We start from the raw sequence: 25984 nt of genomic DNA, 5'->3' as shown, positions 1-25984 counted from the left end.
GTCCTTCCACACTGGTTACCTTCAGATGGTTTCTCTCCAGTGTGGGTACTCTGATGATTAGTAAGAGCTCCCTTGTCTCTTTTAATCTTCCCATATTGATCATGTTCATAAAGTTTCTTTCCAGTGTAGGTTCTCTGATGTGTAATAAGAGATTCTTTCTTTGTAAAAGCCTTTCCACACTGGTTTCATTCATGAGATTTCTCTCCAGCATGAGAGAATTAAAAGCTCTTTTTTCTCTAAAAACCTTTCCACATTGTTTATATTTATGAGACTTCTCTCCAGTGTGGTTCTCTGATGTCCAATAAGCGATCTCTTTTCTGTAAATGTCCTTCCACATTGGTTCTTCTGTAAATGTCCTTCCACATTGGACATTCATAAGTCTCTCTCCAGTGTCGGTTCTCTGATGTCTATTAAGAACCCCCTTTTGTGTAAAAGTCTTTCCACACTGCTTACATTCATAAAGTTTCTCTCCAGTGTGGGTTCTCTAATGTGTAATAAGAGCTTCCTTTTTTCTAAAAGCCTTTTGACATTAATTACATTCATAAGTTTTCTGTCCTGTGTGTATTCTCTGATATTCAATAAGAACTCCCTTTTTTTATAAAAGTCTTTCCATACTGGTTACATGTTGGGAGTTCAAATGTTGGAGTTCTTGTTCTTCTCAAAACACAGCCGGTTTAGCTTAGAGCCCTCCGAATGTCTCCAAAATCAAAGGTTCTGTCCTTCAGCCTCTGCCTCTGCTTTCTTCTGCCTCCAACCAGCACAGAGATGGAATAAATCTCTTGTCTCCTTCACTTGGGGCTCAGCCAGCTTTCTGGTGAGTATTTCAGACCAGCTTGGTCTCAGTGGGGGAAGTGCAGGAGCCCAGCCACCTACCACAGTGGTGTGAGTTGAAGATGAATCTGGTTGTCCGCTGAACTCTCGACTCGTAGCTTCTTCCTCTGAAAACTCTTCTTCTGCCACCAGCAGCCAAGTGGAAAATATTCTGCCTTGCCTTGGAGAGAGGGCTTCTGGCGTAATTCCGCTGAAATCTGTCAAAGTGCTCTCCGTCTGCACCAAAGTTGCTCCTCTCCAGTCCAGCTGAACTCTCCTCCGCGACCAGCCAGCCAAGTGGAAAATATATTCTGGAATAGCTCTCTCTCTTCATTGGCCTTATATGTGAATCTTCTGAGAGAATGGGATTATGGGTTTTCTCCCGTAGTGCTCTCTGGCCCAAAGAGCTTTAAGGGAGGTGTGAACACAAAGGTGTAAACACAAGCATTGTACTAATTAGTTCTACTTAGTACCTTGTTTCAGGTTCTGGCCAAAATCTTCTTGTAAGATTAGATCAACTCTAATTAGTTAGCAGTTTGTAAGGATTCCAACAGTTACATTTATAAGGTTTCTCTCCAATGTGAATTCTTTTATGTACAATGAGATTTTCCCTTTTTATAAAACCTTTTCCACGTTGGTTACCTTCATAATATCTCTTTCTATTCAGGATTATCTCATGTGATGCACAGTTTTCTCTCAAAGTAAATTCACATGGACCATCACCCATGAATCTTTGCTTCTGACTTTCTACCACAGAATGGCTTTGCTCTGATGTAGTTTCCTTCATTTAAAGTTTAATCTCTCCTTCTACAATAAAAGAAAAGGAAAAAAAAAGAAAACAATTAAACAAATATACACATGATCTAGGCGTGTGTGTGTGTGTGTGTGTGTGCATGTGCATTTATATCCCCGTCCTTCCATGAGAAGAAGAAATACTTGTTTTCTCTCTTTATAAGAAAAAAGAAAAATCCTAAATGGACAGAACCAATCATTTTACATCCCACTGATTTATATCACAAATATAACTTAATATCTATGGAGCTTCATGCACAGTTACATTGGAACTTCCCAATAAATCTGTGACATCACAGAAAGTGCCTTCATTCTCATGGGTGCACAACTCAGGATATCAGCTCAGAATGGCTTAGTGACTTGACCCAAATCCCAACAACTTAAACTAGAATTTACATCCTATAAATGGGCATGCACTGCCTACAGTGTGTGACAAATTATCTCCTCTTAGTTTTTCCCTTTCCCTTTCATTATTTGCACTTTCAGTCCTTTTATTGTAGATATGCCATTTGGTACATATATGTATTAAATACTCAAATGATGTCATGATCTATCTTGCCTGTAACCATAACAAATTTCCATGAGGATCACTTTCAATTTTATTTTTTCTATTATATTATATAAGGTTATATTCAGAATGATAACATGGTTGTGTTTTTATTTACCTGAGGTATAACAGATTTTGTTCTGACCCATCACATTTTTTGATAGCCAATATTTATTTCTTTTTCAAAAAATTATCATTATTGTGCAACAAGAGACCTGTTTAGTTCCGCACACATATATTGTATCTAGGATATACTGTGACATATTTAACATGTAGAGAACTGCTTGCCATATGGGGAAAGGGATAGAGGGAGAGAGGGGAAAATCAGAACAGAAGTGAGTGCAAGGGATAATGTTGTAAAAAATTACCCTGACATGGGTTCTGTCAATAAAAAGTTATAATTATTTTTTAAAAATATCATTATATATCCCCTCCATATTCTAAAAAACACAAATTTTTATAAATGCACGAAAATTTCTACATCTGAAAATGTATCTCATATAGAAAATTGAGTTCATCTTCCTGTGATATGGAAAGGAGTTCCACCATTGTAATCCTTTCCCTTTTAGAAGCTTACAAACCCCTTGAAAGATTGAAATAATGATCCAAGGAATCTGACCCAAAAATATGTTAGTGGCACCTTAAGTAGTAAATAAATATCTGATTTGGTTACAAAAGTAGCTGTCCCATGGGACAACATAGATGTGCATATTTCCACCTTAGCAGCTGTCTTTCTGCTGTGATTTCAAGTTCTCATAATCACCAAGACACTACTTTATAGGATTGTGCAGTCATTCTGTCAAAATCTGAATATTTCTAAATACAACATATTCTTTTGGCTTTTCAACTTGGCATCAGATTGTTTCCAGCATTCCAGGAAAGTTGGACATTCATATACAAATGGCCACAGGAGTGCAAAGACTTCAGGGGCTGTCTCTTACTGGACCAGTATAGTTTTCTCCTTCCTGGGTTACCTAGCAGCTCCATCTCATCACCTGATCAAGATGTTACCTGGAGCTGCAGTCCTGCAGAAGTGCTGGAAGGCTACTTGAAAACCATGGATAGGAGGTAGGGACAGGAGAGGCCATCATGAAATTATCATGGAAGGCCACAACTTTTCCAGAAAATCAGACTTTCAAGTGCTACTTATGGATATGTATAAGGTTGTTTTCTCATTTGAACTTATCCTCTGTGTATGTTCCTTTTCTTCTATCTATAAGTTTTTCAAAGAAATTGATTGGCAATGTGGGTTGGTCATTCAGTAGAGTTTCAGTTACTATCCTTTCACAGGTTGTGATTATTAAGAAAATCAACATAAAGCACTATTTGTAATTGATCCTTAAGTACGTTTGTCATTAAGTTCAATAGTTGTCATGAGGCAATGGAAATAAATATAAGTATTTTAAACAATAAATAGCAATCCCTTTTGATTGGATAGAGATTAAAAAATGAATTTCATTGTCTCAATAGGAGCTTGTCCAATTGTCTTTCTATTTTCTGTCTCATATATGTATGGCCATTATCATGATATCTGTTTCAAAATCACAATGCAGTGGATGGACTATGGGTAGGGCAATAAATCAGGAAGACCAGATGTTTAATCCCACCTCAGAATCCTATTAGTCAAGTTATAGGACCTCTGTTTGATTCAGTTTTCTTTCTTTGTAAAATGGGCTTAATGATATTTGCAAAGTCCTCAGATTGTCATGAGGATAAAATAAGACAATGCTGTGTGTGTGACACACAGTGCTGTATAAGTGCCAGATATTTTATTTTATTTTGATTATTTCCTCTCCAATTCTGCTCTCCTGCTTAAATCATTATTATCCTCACCATTTAAGGATATACTGAGATACTACATTTATTCACAGTGAGTTTCTCCCTAGTCTCTGGTGTATTGTCTGCCTCACTGTAATATTTTCTTTAAAATGTAATGTTCTCTGTTGAGGTTTTCTTGGGGTCTCTGGGAGCAGCCTTCATTTCAGTTTAGTAATCACCACAAGAGTAGCCAGGGGTTAAAGTCCAAATGCTTTATTGTCTCCTTCAAAGTCTTGTCTCCTTCACTTGGGGCTAGGCTAGTTTTTCTGGAGACCTATCTGTCTCCTTGGTTCCAAGATCTTGAGCTCCTGCTTGCCTTCTCTGGCTTCTGAATCTCCTCCACTGACTCCTGGCTGAGACTCCTAGCTTATATGTCCCACCCTGAGTATAAACCAATCATTATGTCACTAGGAAAGCATTATGTATTGTAGGCTTAAATCAATGCTAAACTAGATTTAAGCATTGTCTCCTCAATTCCATTTAGTACCTTATTTCAAGTTCTAGCCCATAACATCTCCTTGTAGGATTTAATCAATCATACTGATCCATGCTAAATTAGATACCTATTGTCTCTATCAATTCCACTGACTTAGTCCTTGTAAGAATGCTTTGTTTCAAGGTCAGAGTTCTGGCCCATAACACCCCACCATTCTGTGACCTCCATGAGAGATGGGGATGTCACTTACATCACTTTATGTTCCTGGTGCTCAGCTCAGGGCTGCCATTATTAGGCCCTTAATTGTTTACTGACTAGAAGAAGTTCTAAGAAATGGCCCAACAGGAGAATTCCATTGCCCCAAATTCCAAACAATGAGTTCTAATAGGATCACAGATGATCACTGGAAGAGATGTACAGGACTATGGTGTGCAAACCATTTATTTTATAGATGAAAAGCTGAGATTTCCTGAGGAGCACAGGACACTGTTGCCAAAAATTATCCTACAAAGAAATCCAAGTCTGGTCTTTCTCCCCCAAACTGAACATTTATGTCAGGATAACTTCTGAAAGCCTCTTGTAACCATCCACTCATATACCTTCTTTCAACTCACTCATCTGGAGAGTAGCTCCTGAGGCCTTTTTGGTCCAGTGTTAGAATTCTTACAAGGTGCTAAGTCGGTTGTCTAATTTTAGCATGGTGCTTAGCAGTTCTCTGGTTCACTAATGTGCTTAGTAGTTGTTAGAGTTATGTACGAGTTCACACCTCTAAAAGAGCATATAAAAGGAGAAGCTCACTAGAGAAGGTGCTCATTAGAGGAAGAGCTCACTCTCAGAGGCAAGACAGATTCATTCCATATTCCACCTTTGTGCTAGTTGGAGGCTTTGGATTCAGAGAGAGCTGGAGGCTGAAGCGGGAAGAGACAAAGCAAGAGCTCTTGGAACCAAGGAGAGAGATTCACCTCTAAGAAAGCTAACTGGGCTATTTTAAGGAGACAATAAAGGGTTGAACTTTTAATTCCTGGCTGAATTTGAGGTGATTATTAATCTGAACTGAAAGGAAGGCTGCTCCCAGAAGCCCCCCAAGAAACTGCTCCAAGAGAACATTATACTTTAGAAAAGAGAACATTACAGTCTAGCATCCATGATGTTTCCCTTTACCCAAACTAAGAGATTACCTCTTCTCTGGGAACTGGAAGCCTTGGGCATTAAAATCAATTAGCGATTAAGATGGAGAGAGGTTTGTAATTTAGTTCTCTTTAGGGAAAGAGTGAAGATTCAGAGTTGCTCCATGTTGAATTCCAGCCTCTTATGTTCAGACATATATGTCTATACTTACTCACTAGTGATTGTAAAGGAGAAACCTAAAATAGGATGTGCCCCACTATTTGTACAACTTCTTCTGAGACAGAGCCAGAGACTCTTCCTCGCACCCCCTATACTGTGAGGCTCCCTTCTGGCAGAAACGTCTGATCCCAATTGTGGGTAAAAAGGATTGTTGGGCTGGAGCAGCCTCAGGCCTGATCATTAGAGACCTTGGCACACCTTTTTTTTACAGAAAGATAGACTTATTCCATAGTTTTCACTAACAAGAAGTTAAAGGGAGCGGTAGTACACTGGAGAGTCCTGGGCATGGAATCAGGTATACCCTGAGTTTGACGGAAACCTTGAAGAATTATTGTGTACCTCTGGGCAAGTCAATTACACTGTTTATTTGCCTCAGTTTCCTCAACTCTCAAATGGGGATAAAAAAATATCACGTAACTTGGAAAGTTAAGATGAGTTTAAGTGACACAATATTTTGTTTTATTTTGAATTTATAAACAAGCATTTCTATATCATAGTAAAATAAAAACAGTAATTGCACATAAAACTATAAATCTACAATGCACAACTTGCTACTCCTTTCAAATAGATTACAAAGTGATTAAATAATTTTTTTCTCTTCACTTTGCCTGCCTCCATCCTAGAGATGGCTGTCAGTACATAGAAATATATATATATATATACACACACATATATAAATAATAAACTCATGCACGTATACATTTATATACACACTTAAATATGTAAAATTATGCAGTTTTTTCTCTGAATGCAAATAGCATTTTTCTTGATTTGTTCTTTAGCATTAATTTAAGTACTTAGGATACTCAAAATAATGTATTTGCTGGATGTTGTTCTTAAACAATATTCTGTATTGTCAAGAAAGAGCATGGCACAGCACCTGGCAAATAGTAGATAAAAATAAATGCTTATTCTCTTCCATTTCTTTCCCATCTTTTTTGCTACAGGGCAATACAAAGGAAGGTTAAGGAAAATTTTCCTATACTAGAGACAACTAGGTAGTTTGGGGTACAATCTGTTGCTTATTAAAAAAAGAAGAATATTGCAAAAATATTTGAAAAAAATCCCCAAAAGGAAGGTGTTGAAAGGAAAAACTGCCCGAACAATTTAAAGAGTTTTGGCAGACAAAATTCATGTCCAGGTAGAGGCTAACCTCTAAGATTAGTTCCAATTTGGAAATGATTCCACACTGATTTAATCTTTGACCTGGGAATTGGTAAGAGAGCTTCAGGAGCAATAAAGGACATCCCCAGACCCTATCATATAATGCAAAGACCATCCCTTTCCCTTCTCTTCCTCCACCCCTAAATTCTGCACCCTGAGGAATGAGAGTATTCCCTTTGATTGTAGACTTGCAATTATCAGGGGAAGTGTCTTGCTCAGGGAGAACAGGTTTTGGACATTGTCCAATCTTGAAGAGGGAACCCTGGAACTCTGAAAATTCTTAAAAGAGAAAATCTCCTTCAATTCTGTCTCAATAAGAGACCCTGCCCCAAGTCCTTTTTCACTTAACCGAATTTAAGTTTTGACTGCTTGAGGGGAGAATGAAGTATGTTGTGGTCCCTTTAAGAAACTGTGTTTCCTATTGATTTATGATTCCTTTCAGATTATTTCCAGCCCCTCCTGGTTGAGACATTTCAGCTCAGGAAGCCAGGACCTTCGATGCACAAATCCTGGTGAAAAGCACCCCTTTGAATTCCAGTAGGAGATCCGGGATTGTCCCAGCCCCCACTGGTTCTGATCTGCTCCAGCTCTGAGCCCCAATTCTGATGATCTGCTCTGGTTTCCCACCCCCCACAAAACAAGCAATATAATAGCTAACCAACTCAGGTCTTTGCAGATGAACCTTGGCAGTTCCCTTTACTGCCAGGATCTTTCTGCCCACTGAGAACTGCATTCTTAGTGCAAAACTCCATTTTCCATAGATCTGCCTGCTAGAATAATATTCTTTTCCAGTGCCATCCCCTCTTTATCCTCTCCTATTTCCCTAACCACACTTTATGTTTCCAATCCCCATACACCTCTTTTATCAATCTAGGTTTTCAGATTTGTAAATTCCTTTGCAGGGTACTTCTGCACAATCAGCTATCCCCAAAACTCCCTACCCTTGCGCCAAATCCCAAGGGAATGCAGGTCAGCCAAACCTACCCTGAACTCTGAACCTGCCACTAGACCTCATTTAACTCCCTGACCACCAGAAACCCTAATTTCATTTGGGTTCCCCAAATCTAAATCCCATCAGTGTGAGTTTCCAGGGAGAAAGTTCAGGGAGACCTCAACTCTCAGGCAAGATAAAGCAGTTTCTGTTGCAAGGAAGGGAGGAGCAGAAAGGCAGAGTGAGCCCAGCTCAGATTTCCTGCTTCTGGCCATTCCTCTCTGGAAGTGTCTTGCTGGTCCCAAGAACTCCACCCTGTCCATCCCCCAGAATGCTTGAGCCCTTTCCTCACCTAAGGCCAGGACTTCAGCCTGCCAGTGACTCTTCTAGGTAAGTTCTGCCCCTATGACACAAAAATCTTCTGCCTTAAATTCCTCCGGGACCTTCAAAGTCCTCCAGTGCTCAAATTATACCTGAGCCATCCCACTCTAGCCTGCTCATCTCTGAGAGCTCCTCCTCCCCAAGGCCTCTGTCACTTCTGTCCCTCCCACACTCACCCCTTCCTCCTTCTGAGCAGAAAGACTGCCCTGCTGAAATTCCTCACCAGACTATCCCAAAGCAAGGGACCCCATACTCTGATAAATTGTAAGCAAATGGCTCTTGGGAAAATCGGGGTGCTATATGCCATTTGTGACTGTAAATACAGACTGGGTTGTATTGAATTCTCCCTTTGTAATTGTGATCTTTAACCCTCTATAAGCAGACCAGACCTTGAGGCAAACTACCCTTAAAATTTAGCATTAGAGCAATATGATGAGGAATAAGAACAAAGAAGAAAAAGAATTAAATGCCATTGGATCAGAATTCCTCTGTGCTATTGTATAGGCACTGCTCACTCCTCTTGAATGCTGGAGAAACTGAGGCAAGACAGAGCTTAGAGTTTTTAATATTTTATTTGGATTTCTGAGAGGGAGAGATTTACTTTGACTAAAAGGAAACACTTTTGATTCCAGGGCTGAATGAGACTCTCCTCTCAAAGAATGGAGCAGCAAATGTGAGTTCTCAATGACATATACCTGGCTCTAAGCTTGGGTGCCAACAAAGGCAGGGGCTGTGGAGTCCAAGCTCTGGTGATCGGGAATCTCCAGGCAGGGACTATCAATCTGATTCTGACAGGTTGCGGGGTAGGACCATAAATTCTTACAAATTGGGAGGACTTAGGAGGTATCCAACTAGAGCCAGGAAGTCTGAAATTTAGAGATATAGAAAATGCCAATTAGATATCTGAGATAGGATATCTAGAGTCTTATCTTCCGGAATGTCAGATCTCCACAGCCCTATTTATTTCAGTTCTAAAGAATAGAAAATCGGAGTTGTAACCAAGGGTATTGAGGCAGAGCAATTCAAGAAACTGAGGCGGAACAATTGGGAAACAGAGGCAGAACAATTTAGGGAAACTGCTATAGGACAATTTAGAGAAACTGAGGCAGGACAATTAGGGAAACTGAGTCAGACCAATAAAAGGGAACTGTGGCACAACACTCTAGCCATTATTTTATTGGATTTTGACTATTCTTCCCCCACACACCCCCAAATTCTATTCTCCTTAAACCATGATTATCCTCTCTAATTAGTGATTTACTAAATCACTGAATTTAGTTCCAATTTATCCTGTCCACAGTGGAGCCCATAGTGATTTTCTACCTCATTGTTGATGTATTGACTGCCCCACCAGTCTGTGACCTCCACGAGAGCAGGAGATGTCTTTATACTTCCTTTTGTTCCTGGTGCTTAGCCTAAGGTCTAGCATATAGCAGGCACGTCAGTGTTTGCTGACTTGAAGAAATAAGCTTATCTTAGATCACCTCATTCCTTTCAGGCACTTTCAGGAGAATTTATACCCCCAAATCCCAAACAGTGACATCTTATAGGATCATAGATCTCTCTACCAGGCCACAGAGTGCAACTCCCTCATTTTACAGATGGGGAAACTGAGATTCTTTGACCAGTCCAGGATACCACCACAAAGAAATATTTGAAAGAGAATTGCTAGGCAGTTCTTCCCCAAGCCTAGCACAAGTCTCTTATACCTTCTTTTCCCTCCCTCACCTGGAGGGCAGTTCCTCAGTCCTTCTTGGTCCAGCATCCACATGGTGCTTCCTTTTGCCCAAAATAAGAGATCATATTTTTTTCTGGGGCTTGGTGCCCCTTGGCAAGGAAATCAGTTAAGGAAGGAGAGGGAGAAAAGCTTGTAATTTAGTTCTTTTTAGGCAAGAGGCAAGGATCAAGAGCTCCTCCATTTTGAGAGTCACTCCATTATGTTCACACATGAGTCTGTATACACACTCATTAGTGCTTGTTTAACCCACAATAGAATATGCCACATGATTCTGTGGTACAATTTTTAAAAATATACTTGAAGAGGCACCTAGATGGCACAGTGGATGGAGTGCTAGCCCTGAAGTCACAAGGACCTGAGTTCAAATTTGGCCTCAGACACATTTCACACTTCCTACCTATGTGAGCTAGTTATGTTAAGCAGAGAAATAAGGGAAGGAGAGGCAGGAAAAATTGGTAAATCAGTAAATCATTAGCACAGAGATGGTGATTAAATGCATGCAGCTGATGAGATCTATTCGTGTAGAGGGAAAAAAGAGGGGAGCCAAGAGGCAGGGCTCAGTGATTACAGGATGTGATCCGGAGGAAGATCCAGTACAGATGAAGAAGTGGTGAAAGAGGGAGGACGAAAGACTGGAGAGAGTCCTGTCCTAAAACCTTAGCGAAGAAACCTCAGGAAGGAGATGGGGATCACCTGTGCCAAAGGCTGGGGACAGGTTGAGAAAAATGACCACTGAGGAGAGCTCCCTGGTCTCAGAAAGAGAGGAGCATCTAGGGAACAAGACTGAGAAGGTGGAGGAAGGAAGAAGACCTGACCCTGGGGGGGAGGGGGAGCAGCCAGCACTTGGGGGAGGAGGAGAACATGGAGACAGGGCTGAGATTGCTAGGAAAAGGGAAGGTCACCAAGACTGGGTGTGAAGGAATGCAAGCTGCAGCCTCAGCCCAGTAATAATCCTCCCTCTGTGTCTCTGTATGTCTCCAGAATCTGGGATAGAAGAACAACCCTTCCCAGAGAAAACCAAAGAGAGAGGAAGGGAATGCAAATACTCAGAAAGGGAGGGACAGCCTGGAAGTGAAGTTAAAACAAACAAACAAACAAACAAACAAACAAAAAAACAAGAACATTCAGAGAATATCTGCCTCTTGCCAAAGGAAACTGTGCAGAATTCAAAGACACAGACAACATAAGGATCACAGAAGGATGTAGGGGAAAAAATGCAAAATGTTTCTTTGTCTCTATCTTACCTCTCTTACTGTCTTTGTCTCTGTTTTTTTTCTCCATCACTCTGCATGTTTCTCTGTCTCTGTCAGGTTTCTTTCTCTCTGGTATGTTTCTGTCTCCTCCCCCCACCCCCTTTCTCAAGCTCTTTTTCACTATTTGGGTTTTTGTGACAATCACTTTCTCAGTTTTTCTCTTTTTCTTAGACTGTTCCACTCTCTGTATTTTTCTCTCTCACTATCTCTATTTCTGTGACAGTTTCCTTTCTCTTTTTTACTCTTTCTCGCTCTCTTATTGTCTTTGTATGTTACTGTCTGTGTTCTTTTCTCTCTTTTTTTCTCTTGCCCTCTTTATTTCTTTTTGTCTTATTCACTCTCTCTCACTTCCTGGCTCTCTTTATCTCCTGGAACTTTCTTTCTATCTTTCTCTCTCTCATATTGGCTTTCTTTCTTTCTTTGTCACACACTCTCTCTCATCCTTTGTCTGTTTCTATTTGTTTTTCTCTCTCTGATGCCTCTTTTTCTCTCTCTCTTTTTTTTCTGGCTCTATTTCTTTTTCTCTCTGAGAGAGTCCTCATATACACAAGAAGTCTTTCTTGACACAATTTTAGGTGCCAAAACTCAATTTTAAAAAACAAAGAAATAAACAAAAAACCCACAGGTTTCTTCCTTCTGGTTTAAGATACAGTTTTTAAAATTCTATGTTTTAAAATTAATTAAAGTTGTTTATTTACAAAGCATATGCATGGGTAATTTTACCAATATTGACCCTTGCATAACCTTTCCTTCCAAATTTTCCACTCCTTCCCCCCATCCCCTCCTCTAGCTTACAGGTATTCCAATACATATTAAATATGTTAAAATATGTGTTAAATTCTCAGACACAACACTTCACTCTTCCTAGCTATATGAGTAGAGAAATTGGGGCAGGAGAGGCAAGAACTTGTAAATCAGTAAATCATTAGCACAGAGATGGTGATTAAATGCATGGCAGCTGAGGAGATCCATTCGTGTAGAAAGAAAAAAGAGGGGAGCCAAAGTGATTAGAGGATATAATCTAGAGGAAGATCCAGTACAGAAGATGGAGAAGGGGTGAAAGAGGGAGCAGGAAAGACTGGAGAGAGGTCTGTCCTAAAACCTTGGAGAAGTGGGTCTCAGGAAGGAGAGAGACAATCACCTTCTCAGTTTTTTTCTTTTTCTTAGACTGTTCTACTCTCTCTGTATTTTCTCTCTCACTTTCTCTATTTCTCTAACACTGTTTCCTTTTTTTTTTTTTTTTTACTATCTTTCTCACTCTCTCTTACTATCTCTGTATGTTACTGCCAATCTGTGTTCTTCTCTCTCTCTTTTTTTTTCTTGCCCTCTCTATTTCTTTTTGCCTTATTCACTCTCTCTCACTTCCTGGCTCTCTTTAGCCACTGGAACTTTCTTTCTTTCTCTCTCTCATGCTGGCTTGCTTTCTCTGTCTCTTTGTCATACTCTCTTCTCTCATCCTCTCTCTGTTTCTCTTTCTCTTTCTCTCTTTGACTCTTCTTTTTCTCTTTTTTCTGGCTCTATTTTTCTTTCTTTCTCTCTCTGAAAAAGTCCTTCACATCCACAACAAGGTGTTCCTGACACAATTTCTGATGCCAAAACTCATTTTAAAAAACCAAAGACAAACAAAAAACCCCAACAAGTTTCTCCCTTCTGGTTTACTAGAGATTATTTTTAATTTTAATTTTTTTTATTAATTAAAGATTTTTATTTAAAAAGCATATGCATGGGTAATTTTACCAACATTGACCCTTGCATAACCTTTTGTTCCAAATTTTCCCCTCCTTCTACCTACGTCCTTCCCTAGCAGGCAGGTACTCCAATACATGTTAAATATGTTAAAATCCATGTTAAATCCAATATATGTATATATAGTTATACAGTTATTATCTTGCTGCACAAGAAAAATCAGATCAAGAAGGAAGAAAAAGAAAATCTGAGAAAGAAAACAAAATGCAAACAAATAACAACAGAGAATGAGAATGTTATGTTGTGTTTCATACTCTGTTCCAGTGATTCTCTCTCTGGGTATAGATGGCTCTCTTTGTTATTGCACAAGTGGAACTGGTTTGAATCATAAAATAGATGAATTTGGATTGTGCTAAATATCCAAACGAGTGGTATCAGTCTGTAAGAGCAGCTGAATGAAATTGTCAAAACCTACATTTAATTAAATTACCTATGAATTTATTCACACATGGAGAAGTGAATTAAAATTTCCTTCTCTCTCCCTCTGTCTTTTTCACTTTCATTTTCTTTCTCTCTTTTTTATTCTCTCTCTCATTCTGAGTTTATCTCTTTCTCCATGTTACACTTTTTTTCCTTTCTCTGGTCACCTCTGGCTTGCTCTCTCTGCTCTGTCTCTGTCTCAATATGTCTCTTTTTATCTTTATCTCATTTAGACATTCTTTTTTCATACTCTCATTTTCTGGCTTCCCATTTCTCTCTTTTTTGTTTCTCTTCTGTCTCTTTCTCCACATCTCAGTTTTACTGACTCTCCTATTTTTCTATTTTCCTCACTCTCTCTATGGCACTCTCTGTCTCATACTGTGCTTTTCTGACTCTCTCTCTCTCTCCAATTCTTTCTCCTTCTGTCTCTATTCTTCTTTCTCCCTTTTTAAAAATTCTCTCTCATTCTATGTCTACCTCTTTCGCTCCAGCTGGCAGTGAGAGAGAATGAAAAAGAGAAAGTAATGAGAGTCAGAGAAACAGACCTAAACAGAAAAAGAGAAAAGAGAATGAGAGGAAGAGACAAAGAAAAATAGAGTAAAAAAGAGAATTTGAAAGAGTGAAATAAACAGAATCAAAGAAAAAAAAGAGATTGTAATTTACTTTTCCATATGTGAATTGAATATATATTTGACTATTTAACTTAGCTTTTTTTAATGAATTGCTGCCATTGGAGGGAGACACTCAAAACAGCAGGGAGAAAACAGGACTTTTATATTATTATTTTTTGTTTGTTCCTTTTTAAAATACGAGTTTTGGCAACAGAGATTGTGTGAGAGACAACTCTTTCTTGATGTAAGGGATTCTGACAGAGAGAATAAAAGACAAAAAGACCCAGAATCAGACTGCAAAAATCAGATGAAGAGAGAAAAAAAATATATCAGAGAGAAAGAGACATGACAGGGGAGTGTTGGTGGAGGAAAGAGTGAGTGTGAGTGAGAAAGAGAATGAGCAAGAGAGAAAGTTAAAAAGATAGTGAGAGAAACAGACAGATTGAAAGAGATAAGTTATTGTCTGAGAAAAACAAGGGAAGAGACAGAGACATTCAGAAGAGGAAACAGAGAGACAGAAAGAGAGCCACAGAGAAAGAAAGTGAAAAATAAGGAAGGAAAAGAGATAGAGAAAGAGAGAAAATAGAAAAGATAGTTATAGAGTCAGTAAGAAAATATAAGTTGACAGACCAACAAAGACAAAGAGAGAGCCACAGGAAGAGAAAGGGGGAGAGAGAGACAGAGAGACAAATACATATATGCAGAGAGACATTTTAATTCACTTCTTATGTGAATTAAATGAGGTGTTTTGGCAATTTAATGTAGCTGCTTTTACAGATTGCTGCCAAGGGAGGAAGACATTCAGTATTTGATATTAAGCAAAATCCATAGACATTTATCATAAAACAGAAGGGAGAAACCTGTGTTGTATTATAGTTTTTGTTTGTTCTTGTGTTTTTGTTTGGTTTTGATTTTAGGTTTTTAGGTTTTTTTTTTTTAATTATTACAGCTTTTTATTTATAAAGTATATGCATGGGCAATTTTTCAACATTGACCCTTGATAAAACCTTACAACTTTTCCTTCTCCTTCTCCCACCCCCTCCCCTAGATGGCAGGTAGTCTAATACCTGTTAAATATGTTAAAGTATATGTTAAATAAAATATATGTATACATAATTATACAGTTAACTTTGTGCACAAGAAAAGTCGGTTTGCCAAGAAGGTAAAAATAACCTGAGAAGGATAACAAAAATGCAAGTAGACAATAATGGAATGGAAATGCTATGTCGTGGTCCACACACATTTTTCATAGTTATTTCGCTGGGCGTAACTGGTTCTCTTCAATACGGAACAATTGGAACTGATTCAGATCATCTCATTGTTAAAGAGAGCTACGCCCATCACAATTGATCAACATATAGTTTTATTGTTGCCCTGTATAATGATCTCCTGGTCCTGCTCATTTCACTCAGCTCAGTTCATGTAAGTCTCTCCAAGCCTCTCTGAAATCATCCTGCTGGTCATTTCTTATGCAACAATAATATTCCATAGCATTCATATACTATAACTTATTCATCCATTCTCCAGCTGATGGGCATGCACTCAGTTTCCAGTTTCTTGCCACAAACATTTTTGCACATATGGGTCCCTTTCCTTCCTTTAAGATCTCTTTGGGATATAAGCACAGTAGGAGCACTACTTGATCAAAGGGTCTGCACAGTTTGATAACTTTTGAGAATACTTCTAAAATGCTCTCTAGAAGAGTTGGATCACTTCACAACTCCATCAAAAATGTATTAGTGTCCCAGTTTTCTCACATCCCTTCCAGGAGTGGTCATTATCTTTACCTGTCATGTTAGCCAGTCTGAGAGATGTGCAGGGATACCTCAGTATGGTCTTAATTTGCATTTCTCTGAGCCACGGTGATTTAAAGCATCAGTTCCTGTATGTCTGTACAGGCCTATCTGAAATCATCCTGCTGATCATTTCTTATAGAACGATAATATTCCATAATATTCACATACAATAACTGATTCAGCGCTTCTGTAAGTGATGGACATCCACTCAAAAACTTCCCTTTTTTAAAAAAACACTTCCCACATTAGTTTTTCTCTAGTGTGGGTTATTTAATGTCCAATAAGAGATCTCTTTTTTCTAAAGGCCCTTCCACACTGGTAACATTCATGAGATTGCTTTCCAGTGTGGGTTCTCTGATGTCGAATAAGAGATCTCTGTTTTCTAAAGGACTTTCCACACTGGTTACATTCATAAGGTTTCTCTCCAGTGTGGGTTCTCTGATGTCTTTTAAGAGATCCTTTTTCTCCAAAACCCTTTCCACATTGGTTACATTCATAAGGTTTCTCTCCAATGTGGGTTCTCTGATGTCCAAAAAGAGACTGGTTACAATCATGAGGTTTCTCTCCAGTGTGGATTCTCTGATGTATAATGACAGCTCCCTTTTGTATAAAAGCCTTTCCACACTGGTTACATTCATGACGTTTCTCTCCAGTGTGGGTTCTCTGATGTCCAATAAGAGCTCCCTTTTGTATAAAAGCTTTTCCACATTGGTTGCATTCATAATGTTTCTTTCAAATCTGGATTCTCTCATGTGATGCACAGTTTTCTCTCCAAGTAAAGTCCCAGGATGCATCACCCCTGAATCTTTGTTTATGAGTTTCGATCATAGGATGGCTTAGCTCTGCTGCAGTTTCCTTCATTCCAAGTCTGATCTCTCCTTCAAAAAAAAAAAAAAAAAGAATGATTAAAAAAAAACCAATATAGTCATGATGCAGGCATACATATACAGATATAAATATCTCTGTGTGTGTGTGTGTGTGTGTGTGTGTGTGTAATATCCCAGTCCATCCATGAGAAGAAGAAATACTTAGAGAAAAATGGACAGAACCAATCATTTTAAATCCCATTAATTTACACAAAGATAATTTAGCATTTTTGGAGCTTCATGCAGTTACACTGGAAACTTCCAATAAACATAGAAATATGTTCACAGAACATACCTTCTTTCTCATGGGAGCACAATTTGGGTCATCAGCTCAGAATGCCTGAGTGACTTGTCCCAAATCCCAACAGCTTAGACCAAAATTTACATCTTATAGTGGCCATGCATTGCCTACAATGTGACAATGTGAAAAATATCAATTTTTCCTTTCCCTTTCATTATCTGCACTTCCAATCCTTTGTTCATAGATATGCCTTTGAGTACATATATATTAAATACTCAAATGATTTCATGATCTATCCTGCCTGTAATCATAACAAATTTCCATGAGTGTTACTTTCAATTTTATTTTTTTTCTGTCACATTATCTGAGGACATATTCAGGATGCTAACACAGTTGTGTTTTTATTTACCTGAGGTATGAGAGATTTTGTTCTGACCCATTACTTTTTTTTGAGATAGCTAATACTTATTTCTTTTTTTTAAAATTATCATTCTGTGTCCTGTGTATATCCTAAAAAACATAATTTTAAAGAAATGTGTGAACATTTCCACACCTGAAAATGTATCTCATATAGAAAATTGAGTTCATCATTCTCTTATGTGGAAGGGAGTTCCACCATTGCAATCCTTTACTTTTTAGAAGCCCTTGAAGGATTGAGATAATGATCCAAGGAATCTGACCCAAAAATGTGTTAGTGGCACCTTAAGTAGTAAATAAATGTCTGATTTGGTTATAAAGGTAGCTGTCCCCTGGGACAACACAGATCTGCATATTTCCACCTTAACAGCTATCTTTCTGCTGTAATTTCAAGTTCTCATAATAACCAATACACTGATTTATAGGATTGTGCAGTCATTCTGTCAAAATCTGAATAGTTCTAAGTACAACATATTCTTTTGGCTTTTTAACTTGACATCAGATTGTTTCCAGCATTCTAGGAAGGCTGGACTTTCTTATACAAATGCTTATAAGAGTATAATGACCCTCAGAGCTGTCTCTCCCTGGACCAGTGTAGTTCTCTCCTTCCTAGGTTACCTAGCAACCCCATCTCATCCAATCTCTAATCACCTAATCAAGATGTGATGTGATCTGGGTCTTCATTCCTGCAGTAATGTTGGCAGCCTACTTGAAAACCAGGATCAGGAGGCAGGGACAGGAGAGGCCATCATGAAATCACCATGGAAGGCCACAACCTTTCCAGAAAATCAGACCTTAAAGTGCTGCTCCTTGACATGTGTAAGGTTGTTTTCTAATTTGAATTTAGCCTCTTCTTCTATATGGCAGTTTTCCTCAGCCAATAAGGATGAAGGTCAGTGGTGGGAGGGGGGCATTTTCTTTAGGGATTAAAAGTGCTGACCATGCCCCCAACAATACTTCCTCCCTTCGCTCATCTGCTGGATGGGTGGGCCGCCCTTCTCTTGAGAATGTATAATAAACTTTGCTTTGTTTCTAGAGACCTCTCCAGCTTTTTTTATTAAATGGTGACCCCTCACCATTTCTGAACCACACATCTGATTTCCCAGGGAAAAGGGGGAGAGACCTGAGCTCCTGCGGGAAAATGGGGAGAGATCTGAGTTGCCAGGGAAATAGGGAGAGAACTGAACTCTCAGGGAAGGTAAAGCAGTTTCTGTTGCAGGGAAGGGAGGAGCAGAAAGGTAGTGTGAGCCCAGCTCAGACTTCCTGCTTCCAGCCAGTCACATCTGAAAGTGTCTTCCTGATCCCAAGAGTTCCACCCTGTCCATCCCCCAGTATTCTTGAGCTCTTTCCTCACCCAGAGGCAGGACTTCAGCCTGCCAGTGCCTCTTCTATGTAAGTTCTACCCCCATTACACAAAGATCTTCTGCCTTAAATTCTTCCCAGGCTTCAAAGTCCATTGCAATGCTCAATTTGCACTTGGGCCATCCCACTCTAGCCTGCTCATCTCTGAGAGGGAGGAGGAGCTCCTCCTCCCCAAGGCCTCTGTCACTTCCTTCCCTCACACACTTGCCTCCTTCTGAGCAAATAGATTGCCCTGCTGAAACTCCTCACCAGACTAACCCAAAGTAAGGGATCCCATACTCTGATAAATTGTAAGCAAATGGCTCTTGGGAAAATCGGGGTGCTATTTACCATTTGTAACTGTAAATCCAGACTGGATTGTATAGAATTCTCCCTTTGTAATTGTGATCTTTGACCCTCTATAAGCAGACCAGACCTTGAGGCAAACTGCCCTTAATTTTCAGCACTAAAGCAATATGATGAGGAATAAGAACAAGGAAGAAAAAGAATTAAATGTCATTGGATCAGAATTCCTCTGTGCTATTGTATAGGCACTGCTCACTCTTCCCATTATTTCACTGGATTTTGACTATTCCTCTCCACCCCTTCCCCAATTCTATTCTTTTTGAACCATTATTATCCTCTCTAGTGATTTACAAAATCACTCCATTTAGTTCCAATTTATCCAGGCCGCAGTGGAGCCCACAGTGATTTTCTACCTCATTGTTGATGTATTGACTGCCCTACTAGTCTGTGACCTCCATGACAGCAGGAGATGTCCCTTGCACTTCCTTTTGCTCCTGATGCTTAGCCCAGGGCCTGGCATGTAGCATGTAAGCTCATCTTGGATCACTCTATCCCTTTAGGCACTTTCAGGAGAATTTATGCCCCCAAAATGTGATGACTGAGTTAACTCCCTGGATACCTTAGAATCAGCTGGAGTCGGGATAAGCAAAAGTCCTCCATCTTTATTCTTGGTCTTTAGAGGTAGGATTGAATTGGATGAAAGCAGAATCTCTGAGACCTCCTTCTTCCTCGTCTACTGCCAAAGTGACCCTGGCTAGTCTTATTCTACCCCCTAGTTCCTCCTCCAATTCTCGGTACACACCAATTATAGAGCCAGCACAGGATAGTGGGAAGGGCCATTTTCCAAGTATATGCTTATAGAATATTGTCCAATCGATAATTAGCCTTAAGTGGTTGGTTGTGCAGACCTCAGTGCTTAAACTCAAGAATTTCAGGCCTCTATACCCAAATCCCAAACACCTTCTAGGTGAAGTCCACCGTCTCTTCCTTCAATGTCATCAGTTCCCAATGCACCAAAAGTCATGAGAAGTGGAGCTGAAAGACACTACAGTTAAGAGTCCAACCTTCTTCAATTTAGAGGGTGAAACTGAAGCTCAGGGAAGTGATTTGCTCAAAGATCAGAGTATTTATGTGTCAGAGGCAACTCTACTTGTCATTAAGAGCCTGAATGAATTTTGAGAAAAGTCATTTTATATGATGAATTCGAATAAAGCTAAGAAGTCTCTTATCATGGGGTGACTCTCCCTCTGGAACCAGGGAAAAGTTTGTGTTTTATGTGTGAAATAAATGCATCTGTGGAAGAGAGCAAGGGGGTGATAGAAAATTTCTTCCACAGAAGACCTGATGAAAGTGAACTGATAGAAGTGATATGTTTTAAAGAAAATTCTGCAAAGAGTGTATGAGAAGCTAACTCTAACCCTAACCCTAACCCTAAATTCTCTGGGAGAATAAGTTACATGTCATCACTTAAAAGAGAACAAAGTTAAAGAAAAGATGTATTTTGTTTTCTGAGAATCTGGAATAAAGTTTTATCTAATGAAAACATGAAAAGGGTTCTAAAGAGATATTCATCAGAATCTAGACTACACTGACTGATAGGAGACAGTTTCCATCCAAGTGAAGTACCATTATCTGTTGTTCTACAACAGGGCCTGAGGTCACTGTGGGCATGATATTGTCATGGGCAAAACAGCGCATGCCTTTATTTATAATGGCCTTCATTTGTTTATTTAATTATATTATTTCATTGCGATGAGGGGAGCCCTGAAACTCTCTCTCTCTCTGACTTGGGGCAGGGGAGGGGATGAGATAGAAACTCCTTGAAGGAGAAAGTCTCCTTGAACCCATGCCTCTGTAAAAGACCCCACTCCAGTGAATCAGGATAAGTAGCTTCATTCTGTTAAGCTGAACAAGAGCAGCACACCCCCACTGATAACACTCACTACTGATTAGGCCCACTATTGAGTTGAAGATTAATCTAGGACTTCTCATTCAAATGAAAAATTCTCTATTCAAATGGAAGATTCTGGTCTGATTTACACTCAAACTGTCCCTAGCCCTAGGCCCTCCTCTGCCCATAAAACTAAGAACCATCAGCAAATCTCTTTAAAAAATCTCCTCATTGAATTAGGGGTTTTTGTCCATTAAGCGAATTCTTTCTAAGTGAAAAAAGAGGAAAACTTTCCTTTTTTTTTTTTTTGTCAGAGATACTTGGGGTTCATGAATTCTTTTCACTTGGACCTGCCTCTTTTCCCCTCTGTCTCTTTTTTCCTCTTTCTCTGAGCCCAGCCTTAAACCTCATCAATTACACAGAACATTTAGAAAGGAGACTTTTTTCATCAATTAAAAACAATACATGAGGAAAATACTTTCCAATTTCCTCATAATGAAACATTGTCTTAAAGAGATCACTAGAATACTAGGATGTATTCCACACACAGTTCACCTGCAGAAAACAAAACAAAACAAAACAAAACATGGTCACATCCTCCAGGCTGGTAGTAGATACATTGAACAATTCCCTCCAGAAGCCCAAAGTCCTACAAGGAGAAAGACCTTCACATACAATGAACCTGACTGACTGGAATAAGGTAAGACTAATACAAACCAAGTAGATATGGGGAAGGGATGGAAGAATGGGCTCCAGAGAGCACTGGAGCTGAGGACATAGCCCAGGAGATCTATCCTGCAGATGGGAACTTAACAATATGGGGACAAAAAGGCGATGTTCAATAGTAATTATTTTCAGAAAGAAAAGTAGAGCGGGACTGTGTGGTTTTTAAATGCCTCAAACGACAGAAATATAGGAAGAGCGATTAAGTATAGACAATACCACCAAGAGAGAAACTACAGAAAGACCAGCAAAAGAGGTTTTTTGCTTTTTTCTTTTCGCTGAGGCAATTGGGATTAAATGATTTGCCCAGGATTCCACAGCTAGAAATTAAGTGTCTGAGGCCGGATTTGAAGTCAGGTCCACCGTACCATCTAGCTGCCCCAAAAGATACTTTTTTTCTAAAAGTTGAGAATGAGACAGGGAAGAATGAGGAAATCTGCTGGAGGTAACAGAGAAGATTATAATAGAGGGTATTATGAAGAGAATCTTGTGTCATCCTGCCTTCAGAAGGCTGCTGCTTTTGTGGGACTCCATTACAACATGGGAAGATACATGAAAGAGGGGGGAAGAGGGAATTGGAAGAAGAGAGTGGTAGAACAATTTAAGATCAATGACCTGAAATTTTCAATTCAGTTTTATATAAATATATAAAATACCTACTGTGTGTCAGGTATTCTACTTCAAACTGCTACACACACAAACACACACATAAACACACACTCACTCCAGTCTCTGCCCTCAAGGAGCTTACAGAGTATGCAAATAGCAATCTTTATATAGTTGAAATAGGAAATAATTAACAGAGGGAAAGCCCAAGAAGCAAGAAGAATTAAAGAAGGCATTCCCTAGATGGCTTTTAGTTTTTAAACATGACTTAAAGATAACCAGGCTGGTCAGTAAGGATGTAGGGCTGAAGATTAGCAGAGAAATAGGGGCAGGAGAGGCAGGAAGAATTTATAAATCAGTAAATCATTAGCACAGAGATGGTGCGTAAATGCATGGTAGCTGATGAGATCTATTCATGAAGAGGGAAAAAAGAGGGAAGCCAGGAGGAGGGACACCAGTGATTAGAGGATATGGGCTAGAGGAAGGTCCAGTACAGAAGATGCAGAAGGTGAAAGAGGGAGGAGGAAAGACTGCAGAATCCTGTCCTAAAACCTTGGAGAAGAGAGTCTCAAGGAGAGAGGGATCACCTGTGCCAAGGCTTGGGACAAGTTGAGAAAAAAGAGCATTGAGGAGAGCTCCCTGGTCTCAGAAAGAGAGGAGCATCTAGGGGACAAGACTGAGAAGGTGGAGGAAGGAAGGTGATCTGATCTGGGAGAGGAGAGAGAGTATTGGTGGGAGGCGGGGCAGCCAGCACTTGAGGGAGGAGGAGAGCATGGAGAGAACTGCTCTTGGGCTACAACATAGTCTCTATTGAGAGAGATGATGCCTGACAAGCTATATACAGAATTTTCAAGGAAGGTATAAGCACACCTCCCGAGAATGAGGGTTCTGCTCTTACTGTTCTCTGTCCAGTTCTCTCAGGTTTGTTTTTTGCTAGGTTTGGGGCAATTCACCTTCAAGTGACCAGCACTAGACAGCTGTGTTGACTGGCTTCAGGGGCTATGACTCAACCCACTGAATCTTCAATCAGCTCAAACTCCTCCAAATAGGATCCTGTCGAATGACCCAGGTTAACTCTCATTCTCAGCAGAAAGTAGTTTCAGAAGATTAGATCTTTGGGCCCCTCTGGTTTGGGAATGAACAGGAACTGGTTGTTGAATGGATCTCAAAACTACCCAGTGTCTGAGTAAGGACCCTGTAAGGAATTAACAAATTCTGTGAAGGAGGGAAGTTATATAGTATTGCTGGAGTTTGCTCTCAATTCTTGGTGGTCAAGAAGTTAGTGGCAATAAGAGAGTTGTTAAATATCCCCTTTAGATCAGCCACAGGTTAGGAGTGAAAGAATTCACTCATTCCCAAATTATTAGTTGCAAAATGAAAGTTTATTGTTGGATAGAAATCAGTTTCTAGTGGGAAGTGGAGTTTTGGCACTGAGAATGCTTTCTCAGTAGGCAGAAGGATCCTGACAGCGGAGCAAGCCACCTAGGGCCATCTGCAAAGACCTTGGTTGAAGGAAGCTGTTATATTGGGTATCTTAGTGGGGTCTGGGACAGCCCCAGCTGATCAGATCAGCATTCCTCAGTTGAATGAGAATTTAGAATTTCTGTGGGAGTTGATTTGCCCCTGAATACTATCGCTTCTCTTACCCTGAAAGGTTCAAAGGGGTGCTTTTTGACCAGGATTTCTAATTGAATCAAAGGCTGTGGCATCCTGGAAAGATAACTTATCGGGGGATGGGGTGGATATGCCTTCCCTAGAAGGGGCTGAGACTCTGAAAGGGATCACAGATGAAAAGGAAAATACAGTTTCTTAAAGGGACCATAACTTTAGTAAAGGAAACAGTTCTGTTCTGCCTCAGTATCAATGTTACTCCTCTGCTACAATAGAATTTGGGACTCAGGAAGGGGGAAATCAGGTTAAGATTTGGATTAATATTATAGTTTGATGCTTGAGTAGCCATTGATGAGTAGATATTTATATATTAGACAATAAGTATTTGGGTCCTAATAGAGCAAAAGAGGATTTTTTGGAATGACTGTCCAATTTGGAATAATGTTTCGTTTGCTGGATACTTAAAAAAATGCAGATGAAAGAATAATTTGGTAATAGATATAGATCTCTTAGGAAGATTTGGAAGTAAGTTAAGGATTTAAAGCAAGTGATGGACACCAATACCTGTGCAGAATTGGTAAAGTACTCTGTAAAGAGTCTGAACAAAAAGCAAATTCTGTGTTTGCTGTCAGTTGCCTCTTGCTCAAATAGTCCCATTCTCTTTGGGCATGGAAAAACATGGGAGTAAATTCTTCCTGTTACCAAAATACCATTCCTGAGGAGAATTGCAGTGCTCTATGCTAGTCCCTCAGCTCTGGGGATCAATCAACTTGCCCATCATGGTGGCACTGTGAAAGATTCCAAAACCTGGGGACTGTAGTGGTAAGTACTAGAGTCGGGAATATACTCGAGGGTAGCTCTGGCAATTACTCGGGCATGAGCATACCCCAAGAAACCTTGGATGGTATTGAAGAGTCAGCACCCTCAAACCTGCTTTCCCTGTAATATGAGGGGGTACCTGTGTACCTACCTGAATGAGATGAGGTGAAATCTTTCAAGACAGTTGTGAAAATCGAGTAAGGCTTCATCTACTTCAGAGTTTGAGTAGGCCTGAAGGACTTTTTGGGTCAAGGACATACCTAAGTCCCCTTCCTGCTATCCTCCTATGACATCAGTTTCTCCCTATTTCAGTCAAATATGGGCAACTATGTACTTATTGGTCAAGTTCAATTTCTTGGGTAGTTCCTGGGTTTAGAATGTAAGATCCTCAGCCAATGGGGATGAGGGTCAGTGGTGTGAAGGGGGTATTTGCATTAGGAATTAAAAGTGTTAATCCTGCCCCAGAAGGTGCTTCCTCCCTTCAATCATCTGCTCGAGGGATGTGATGCCCTTCTCTCTCTCTTTTTTTTAAAATAACTTTTTATTGACAGAACCCATGCCAGGGTAATTTTTTACAGCATTATCCCTTGCACTCACTTCTGTTCCAATTTTTCCCCTCTCTCCTTCCACCCCCTCCCCCAGATGGCAAGCAGTCTTTTACATGTTAAATAGGTTACAGTATATCCTAGATACAATATATGTTTGCAGAACCGAATAGTTCTCTTGTTGCACAGGAAGAATTGGATTCAGAAGGTATAAATAACCCGGGAAGAAAAACAAAAATGCAAGCGGTTTATATTCATTTCCCAGTGTCCTTTCTTTGGGTGTAGCTGCTTCTGTCCATTCTTGATCAATTGAAACTGAATTAGCTCTCTTTATTGAAGAGATCCACTTCCATCAGAATACATCCTCAAACAGTATCGTTGTTGAGGTATATAATGATTTCCTGGTTCTGCTCACTTCACTCAGCATCAATTCTTATAAGTCTTGCCAGTCCTCTCTGTATTCATCCTGCTTGGTCATTTCTTACAGAACAATAATATTCCATAACATTCATATACCACAATTTACTCAACCATTCTCCAATTGATGGGCATCCATTCATTTTCCAGCTTTTTTTTTATTGGATAGTACATGTTCAGACCATTTTGCTTTTTCTATTTATTCTGCCCTGCTCAGATATACAATGACTTAATTTTAGGGTATACTTTTAAAAAAAGGATTTTTCACTTGAGAAGCTACACTTTTTCAAATGAAGCAGCATAAAAATGCTCTAACTTATTATCTTTTTAGGATTCTGGGTATATGGAAATGATACTAAAATATTTCTAAGCAAAATATGTTGGAGGAAATTCATACTTCTGAACTGTTTT

The 25984-nt window shown here is 39.5% G+C and overlaps 1 long non-coding RNA gene across 1 annotated transcript in view; it reads right to left on the bottom strand.

Moving 5' to 3' along the window:
- LOC127558238 (uncharacterized) overlaps positions 1-13971 on the bottom strand; it is a 129481-nt gene extending 115510 nt beyond the window's left edge. Inside the window, exon 1 of the long non-coding RNA XR_007952741.1 lies at positions 13929-13971. This is a non-coding gene — a long non-coding RNA (uncharacterized LOC127558238). The remainder of the gene's footprint in view (positions 1-13928) is intronic.
- Between the last annotated feature and the right edge of the window lie 12013 nt (positions 13972-25984).

The sequence above is a fragment of the Antechinus flavipes genome, chromosome 3 (assembly GCF_016432865.1).
Source record: "Antechinus flavipes isolate AdamAnt ecotype Samford, QLD, Australia chromosome 3, AdamAnt_v2, whole genome shotgun sequence".
NCBI classification, from domain to species: Eukaryota; Metazoa; Chordata; class Mammalia; order Dasyuromorphia; family Dasyuridae; genus Antechinus; species Antechinus flavipes.
Note: the sequence above shows the minus strand (reverse complement) of the source record. Positions and strands in the feature narration are given on the sequence as shown.